Source organism: Neolamprologus brichardi, chromosome 15 (assembly GCF_056152115.1).
Source record: "Neolamprologus brichardi isolate AB-2024 chromosome 15, ASM5615211v1, whole genome shotgun sequence".
Classification (NCBI taxonomy): Eukaryota; Metazoa; Chordata; class Actinopteri; order Cichliformes; family Cichlidae; genus Neolamprologus; species Neolamprologus brichardi.
Window position 1 is genome coordinate 32461746 of NC_142118.1, and position 8963 is coordinate 32470708.

An 8963-nucleotide genomic window follows, 5' to 3' on the forward strand; every position below is an offset into this window, starting at 1 on the left:
CTCCCCCCAACTGCTCTTCCACCTTTCTCAACTGGTCCACACTAAGCGAACCTTTTTCAGGAAAACTATTCTTTTTTTTAGTTTTTATTTTTGGGAGGTTTTTTTTTTGCCATTTTTCAACATATTTCATACATTCAATTCTAAACTTTTTTACCATAGAATCAAAAATTGGGTTTTCACCCAGACCACCTCCAGGGATGCCCCCTGCGGCTCCACTAGCTGCCTTGCTGGGCCCAGCTCCCATTATACGAACAAGCGCGTCCGCTGTCCGGCGTTTCTGCCTTTTTTCAGTGGTGCAAAAGTGCTAAAAAAAACATACACTAGAATGCTTAACTAATTAGAGCTTCTAAGATTCCGCACTTTCCACTGCAACAAAAATACCCACTAGAATAGCAAAACTCCTTGAGTTTCTAGGAACCTGCATCCAATTATTGCAGCAGTAAGGAAGAAAGGCTTTTCCCGTTGGTCCGGTTGAAAACCCTAAATCAAAAAAAAGCTCACCGTTGCAGATTATTTGCAATCCCCTCTTGGTTCTTCAGAATTCCCACATATGTGAGTTGCCGAATCACGTCTCACGGTTTCCCCTTTTTGAAAACAAAACAATGGTGGGACTGAAGCAATTTTACCCCAGGATGGCCAGTCACCACTTGCCCATGATTCAGTGAAACTCACCTGAGGAATCCTGCAATGCCAAATTGTTATGGAAAATCTTGAATAAAAAGCAAAAACCAGGTGAGCGTGTCTTTTGAAGTGAGGTTCATTAAAAAGAAAAGGAAAACACTGCAGTGGAGAAAATGTTCAGATCAAACACCAAACGATTTTCTGAAGAAGGACACCGCCCTGAACAATTTTATACCTTCTCAGAACACTCTCAAACAAAGAACATTCCACAGCACATCATATATCTCTATACCTTCAATCCAGCTCATCTTTGTCCCTCTCCCACTTTAAGAAAAGTTACGACCACCAGTCACCTACCTAAAAGCAGGATGTTCTGGAGATCTTCAAGTCTACAATGCACCCTCTGTGAGGTGTAATAAAACCTGAAGCCCACTTGTGATAACATTCACATGCATGTATACAAAGAGGTGTCAGGAGTGATTTTGCTATACTAAGGTAAGAAAGTGATGTTACTATTACCAATGTGATATGATTAAAATATGTGATCAATACATAGAAAAAAGAAATTTCCAGTACACAGAGCAAAGTTTTATTAGAGACACAGCTAAGCATTTCGCAATTTTGCATTTAAGTTTTAAAAGTTTGTTCAGTAGCCTATTGAACAACAAAAATGAGGCTTTCTTTTCGGAAGTAAGTAAAAGAAAAATATACAGCAGCCGACAGCGCTGTAAATAACGGTAGACTGGTGGGTAATAAGCAAGCGAATAATGCAGAAAACTGTGATTTTTAAATGGGAAACTGCTCTTAAAATACACTGAGAGAGAGAGAGAGAGAGAGAGAGCTGTGAATGAAGTGTGATTTTATCATGCTGGAAGGGAAACAGCAAAAGTAAGAGGGAATTCATGACGATGTTTATGTGAAGCGAATGAGAAGCGTAGTTTGGATCTTCTTTTGATGCTGATTCAGTCAACTTTGGTTGGAGAGAGATTATACCTGTAGCTTCAGAATCTTCAGAACACAAAGTGCAGATCCGCTGAAACATCAGAATCAGTGAGCTGTTGGCTTTCGGACGATCTTCATAATTAATGTTTTTCCAGGGTCCACATTACAAGTGACCAATCACCTTCTTGTGACGTCATACTTTTGCGACTTCAAAAAATACCCACCTCCAAAAACAAATGTTCTTCGAGAAACTGCCTTTTGTCCGCCAATCCAGCAATTTGAATTCCACTCAAGATACTTTTCTTTAATAAACGGTGAGCATTATACATATATTTTCCTTGAAATGGCTGAAATGGATAGCTGTTTGTTTGCTAGTGATAGGCTACTTGCGAACAGTGTTGGGGAGTAATGGAATACATGTACCGCCGTTACATATTTAAAATAAAAAATATGAGTAACTGTATTCCGTTACAGTTACAGTTTAAAAAGGTGGTATTTAGAATACAGTTACTTTGTTGAAATAAATGGATTACACGGCGGTACTTCCCTGTTTCATATTGTCGCGGGTCAGGCCTGTTTGTATGAAATCAGAACGATGCCACCTTGAAACGAAACCGAAAAAAATATTGAAACCGAAAAAAAATATTGTAACTGAAATAAATGTACTGAAAATTCTTGTATTGAAACCGAAAAAAAAATTAATTGAAACTGTAATTATTTTGTTTTCGCTTACAATTTTTTTTTTCAGTTTCAATCCATTTTTTTCGGTTTCAATCCATTTTTCGGTTTCAAACCATTTTTCAGTTTCAATCTGCTGGCACTGTTTTGGCGTCCGGAGGCGCGCTTGAGGGGGCGGGGATTCCGACATGAATTTGCATACATTATAGAGTCCGTTGCTCTTGCTGACCAAGCGGCCATTTTTCTCTTTTTGCCTCTTTCAATAATGGCTGCATCAAGTTCAAGTGGACCCTCTAAACCGCAGGTAAGTAATCATTTTCCGTCGTCTTTCTTTGCTATTTCACTCGACTGGACATAGGTGTAGTTTTTATTAGCTAAATCTGGTGAATTTGTGGTAAAATGCCAACATTAGCCTATTTGTTGTAGCAAGCTAGCTGGCAGCTAAAATTTGCTAAATTCAGTGATGCCCCTGTCTCTTTTAGGAGTTAGAGGCCAGTGTTATAACGGCGGCACAAGATATAATTAACAGGTTAGCTCAAAGTCTTCAGCAACCTAATACCACATGTATACCAAATGCTGAGCACTCTCATGAGCACGAGTCTGGACAAGCCCAGACCCCAAAAGATACAGTGCAGGCGGAGATGGCAAGGTTAGAAATTGTATTGAACCATTATACTTTTAATATTTTGGATTAGTAAAAAAAAAAATAAAAAATCCCTGCATGTTGAAAATTAATTCTGCTTCTCACATATAGGTCATTTCCAGGATTTTTTACCAAAAAAAGGGGGAAAAATCGCTTTTCCCCACTCCAAAGTAGCGCACTGAGGCCTAAATCCAGCAAGCCATTCAGTGTATATATATATCTAGTGAATAAAGGCTGCACCAACACTCCTTCTGCTACTGAGGAGCTGCAGCTGAGCCAAGCAGGGCTGGGAAAGAGATCCCTCATCGTGACTGATGATATGAGCCATACAATGGTAATGTAGTTAAACTTAAATAAGAGAAATGCATTTACATAAAAAAAACATGTTCTATATCAAATCATAATGATAGACATGCAAATGATAGTTGGTTTGGGTCATATATTAGCCCTGATAAAGATATTTCTTAATTATGTAGTTTTACCAATTGTGTCCCCTTATGTACTGTTTTAGATTAATAAAATGATCACTCAAGAATATCCGAAAATGGATGGAGTGCAAGGATGGTTGTTGCACAAGTCATCAGGTGCATAATTTTCCTCTTTGAAAATTTTTTTTTATATGCTAGTGAAAGTTGAAAATTGTACAGTGTTTTTTCTATCAATCTTTGTATTTAGGTTGTCAAGGTAGGAGGAAACTTGTATCAATTCCTCCTGATGTAAATGGCTACACAGGAAGACTGATCCGCAACGTTTCCAGTGCAGGAAAGACCCTCTTGTATGTTGTTCCGCTGCAGCAGGACCTTGATCTTACTCCTCTTCCATCAGATGCAGCTGAATTTCAAACCATGCCAAAGGCTTCTTGCCAGGTGTGCAAGGAAAGTATGCCTCTGCATATCCTAGCACTCCATGTCAACAATTGTGTGTCTCAGTCAACAGAAGAGGAAGATGAGGTGAATTTATGTTATATTGTGGAATATTGCCTTATTAACAGTCTATAAATATTTGGGATATTTGTGCACGTAATTATAGAAGGCTTTTTTTGTGTGTGTGACTATTCTGTTTTTGTTAATGTACAATACATTGTAGTAATTACAATTGTACTTCATAGACGGATTTCCAGCTTCTGTCTGTCATGAATTCACCAAGTTTTTGTAGAGAGCCTCTTGACATGAAGCAGGTGATAATGTTCAATCCACATATTTACAAATCATTGTTTCTTTTATGTTTTAACAATATTTTTTTTCTCTAGGACATGAAAGAATGCCCAATCTGTCTTTGCTGCTTTCCAGTGAATGAGATTGCCCAGCATGCAAGCCTGTGTGGTTTGATTGATTTATATTCTTTGCCCTTTCAGATTATCTGGTTTTGTTTATAATACATTTGCTTTCATTTTAAGAAACGATAATCATTTTATATATAATCTCAGTGAAGCAGATGTGCTACAGTGGCTTTCAAGTCAGGTGGATACCAGCAAAGACTTTAGGATTTGCATCACTCGCAATGATCTTGTTCAACGAGGCTTCATTCAGTGGCAACAACAGAAGAAGGCTTCCCCTGTCAACAAACTCCACGTGACTTTTATCGGAGAAGCAGGAATTGATACTGGTGCATTAAGCAAAGAATTTTTGACTGGTATAGCTATGTACATTGTACTTACAGTTCAGATATTGAATATGGCCAAATCAAATTAAGATACAGTATAAGGTTAACTCTTTAAATTATTTTGTCTTTCTGTATCTCTATGTAGAAATGATGCATGGTATTGAGACTCGACTGTTTGAAGGCAGTGGCAAGAAGGGAAAGAGTCCTGTCTACTCTATCAGTGATTTAGAAAATAGTTTCTACAGGTTTGTCTGTTTTTATACATTTCACAGGATTATGTAGCATATGAAGCATGTTAAATTTTTCTTTGTATCTTGCAGAACTGCAGGAGAAGTGTTTTCAGTGAGCCTTGCACAGGGAGGTCCACCACCATGCTTCCTGAGAAGCTGGTGTTATCAGTTTCTTGCAACAGGAAACTTTGATGTTCTTCAGCTGACCAAAGATGATGTGGATGACACTGAATATAGGTCTCTAATCGAAAAGGTGAGCTGTGTTTGTACAGACTAGTGCAAAAATGCTGATTGTTTGTGTGTGTATACAATGTTGGGGAGCAACGTAAGACATGTACCGGCGTTACGTATTTAAAATACAAAATATGAGTAACTGTATTCTGTTACAGTTACCGTTTAAAAAGGTGGTATTTAGAATACAGTTACTTTGTTGAAATAAATTAATTACACAGCGGCAGCGTTACGGGTGCCATGGTTACAGGGTGACGCGTGCTCTCTCTGCGTGTTTCCTGGGTGAGAGAGGCCTTTTTGTTGTTGTCGTGCTAAGCTAACAGGCAGAATGCTACAGGTGTAGCTCTAAAGCATGTAGCATCATAGGCAGTGTAGTCCGTGCTGCAGGGAGAATGGACTGCTATACCCGTTATGTGTCTGTGAGCGAGGGAGGGAGAAAAAGGAAAAGTACGAGCTGTCATCAAGCAAAAACGGGAGCTGGAAGCATGTAAATATAATAATAACCACTGCAGTCAAGAAGAGTGCCTGACGAGCCCAGTTGTAAGTAAGCTATTAAGACTCGACTGCACACCGTGTTCGTGTTTTCCTCCAAAAACAATAAGTTCCGTTGCAGCAGCCTTTCAACGCCTCTCTCTGTCTCTGCTAGCAAAGTTGACCCAGACAACAAAGTAAAGCTAGTTTTCGGCTACGAGCCCGACACGAACCCGACGTATTAGCCAGAGGTCCCTTTACTACAGTTCGGAGCCGCGGACCTTCAGTAACAGTAATAAATCACAGCAATAGTACATTCATGTAGTTGTAAACAGCATGATAATATATTAAGTAATCCAAAGTATTCAGAATACGTTACTCTCATTGAGTAACGTAACGGAATACGTTACATTTTGGGGCATGTATTCTGTATTCTGTAATGGAATACATTTTAAAAGTAACCTTCCCAACACTGCTTGCGAACCAGTGTTCTCCAGACAGAGAATTGCGTGTCAATGTATTATGATATATAATAAATGTACAAGTGAATATAGCTGTCATAAAAATGTTGTCAGGCAAAATTGCAGTAGCTTCCCTGATCATTTTACAAACATAAGTGAATAGAATTTGAACTAAAAGGCCTAGACTAATGGTTGTGTGCTGAATCTATGAATCAAAATATCACCTGGAAACATAATTAACTGGTCCATAGCTGTGAAACTGGACACGAGTTCTTGATTCTATGGAGATTAACAGTAATCCAGAAATTTACAAATTTGTCCTGGTCCATCATGTTAAAGTTGTCCCTGGGACATCGTGTAAATGTTGTCCTTGGGACATCGTGTTAAAGTTGTCCCTGGGACATCGTGTAAATGTCGTCCTTGGGACATCGTGTGTAAATGTTGCCAGAGACATACCATATGAAAGTTTAGGCATTTCTTTTAGCCCCTGTTTGTTTTATATTATATATATATTGTTTTAATATTATATTTAATATTTACATTGTATTGTAAAAAAAAAACCCAAAAAAGTTAAAATGAATTAATGAATATTGACTAATTAAACCTTTGTTATTTTTCCACCAGAAATGGACGATATAATTAGAAGAAGTGTCCTGAAAAAAACGAGAAAAAAAAAAGAACTGGAAAAGATACACAACTTTGTGTGCATGTGTCACAATGCCAGGATGACCCATTCAGTGTTGTGTTAGAAAAATTGAACTCATTAACCCTTCATGGACATTATAAATGTTTCAATGTCACCTCAGGTAAAGACAAGAAAAGAGACTATTACAAATTCAACTGCATCAGAGCTGGAAAAAAAAGTCAAAACAGCTACAAAGCAGTGGGCTGTAAAGCCCATGTTTCATTTAAAGTACTCAAATGCTGGAAAGACCACACAGTCATCGTGCAGCGTACATATGATCAGCATGATGGGCATGATCCTTTGGACCCAAAAGACATACATTTCAACAATATTTCCAGTAATTTGAAGAGGAAGATTGAGGAACTGCTTTCCCTTGGAACTAAGCCAGCCATCATACTAACCGAATGTCATAAATGGGCCAAAGAACATGGACACAGAGATCTTCACAACAGAGAGCATTTTGTCACACCACGTGACATTGACAGTGTTAGAACCTGCATGATGAGGAAGAAGCACTTTAACTGTAGAGACAGTCAAACCTTACTTAATGGAAAACATCAACATGTTCTCTTCTATCAACCATACATATCTGACCAAGAACTAATGATTGTTTTGCAGACACCTGTAATGAAATCAAACATGGAGAACTATGCAAAACAGTTAGTATTTGTTAACACCACCCACTGTGTTAACCAGTATTCATTTCCCTTATTCACACTTGTTGTAAGAGATGATCATGGGCGTGGAGTCCCTGTGGCCTATGCTATTGTCAGCAATGAAAGTCAGAAAACCCTGGAAACGGTTCTTGGAATAGTTTGTGAGCATTTCCCAACTTCCCCGAGGTAAATATCACATTGACAGCTATTAATTTTGAAATAATTCCTTTTCAAAAAAGTAATAACATGCCAGAATCTAATGCTGTAGCTGCAGCATGGGCTGCAAAAAACATTCTTTTCCAGTTGTTAAAGTTATTCCTATATTCCTATATGCCTATAGATTTAGTGTTCCTTCTTAGCCATTGTAAGGGAAGAAATAATTGCTTCTTAATACAAAAACATGACATATTATTAATAACTTAAAATTCTTAATGTTATTCAATAAAAGGAAAAGGGCTTCAATACATAATATTAAAGATTTCAATAGGTCTGTTCAATGGATTAAAATATATTCTGTTGCATCCAATTCTCTTAGGAGGAAGACTTTAAAGCTACATCAGCTGAGTTTTGCCAGACATTTAAGCAATACCCTTTGGTGTGCCAGTATTTTCAGAAGCACTGGGAAGGCATTGGCCACATGTGGTGTGACTACGGCCGTCGCTTCAGTCACGCTCGTTCTGAAACAAACAATGTGATTGAAAGGTATGATTTATTATTTTGACCTCATTCAATTTTATTGCTGAAAAAAAGATATTATGCATTAATCCAAGAGGCTAAACTAAGTAGGTTCTTCATGTCATTGCCAGAATAGCTTTTAGGCGAATCCTTTAAATTCTAGCAGTGTTTTTTATGTTATCACAACAAAAAACAGAGTAGGTGGATTTGCCTAAACCAGCTAAACTGGCACAGAGCATTCCTTTATAAAAGACGTGTGCAATAGGTATTCCAATTTTTTTTTAATAATACACTCTTGATTTAAACTTTAAATTCCTTCAATTACAGTTACTAATCATTTCAAATAACTTTTTTTCCCGATTTTTCCACCGCCTGAAATACCAGTTTTTATCTGGCTACAAGAATAGGCGTCTGGATGATCTAATTGAAGTGCTCCTAGGGAAAGCCGACGACTACTTCCGAGTCATAAAAACCCTGCAAGATGTGGGCCGCATGAAAAACAGGTTTGCTGACACCTTGTCTCAAGTTTCAGACTCTGCTTCAAGACTGATGGAAAGTGGTTGGGCTCTTAAAATTACAGTCAAGAACAGCCATGGAGTTAATGCATATCAAGTCCCATCTGAGTCAAGAGAAGACATAGTGTATGATGTCTGCCCTGTCGAGTCCTATTGCAACTGTTTATATGGCTTACGAGGACTTCTTAGCAAGCATCTAGTGTTACTTGCAAAATTAGCAGAGGTTGACAATGACATCTATCCAAACATGGAAACAGACATTTCTACCTTGGCGAGAATTGCAGTGAAAGAAAGGCATTACTCTGTACACACTTGAAAGTGATAAAAATGCCAAGTTTGTTTGGAAATCTGTGTTTTTTTGCATCAGCTGAAACACTTCAGTGCACTTGTTGTACGCTCTCTCACTATAACACACGTGCTTGCCTGAAGGTGGCTTGTAGCCATTTTAAACAAATGAAAAGCTCTCTGAAAAGTCCTTTATCAACTTTGAATGACACTCCTGTAGTTGAAAGCACAGACAAAAAATGCACAGAAGATGCGGTTGGAAAACTAA

General features: G+C 38.0%; 1 pseudogene; it reads left to right on the forward strand.

Annotated features, from left to right (window-relative positions):
- Positions 1–3104: 3104 nt before the first annotated feature.
- On the forward strand, positions 3105–8726 carry LOC148098621 (uncharacterized; annotated as a pseudogene).
- Positions 8727–8963: the final 237 nt, after the last annotated feature.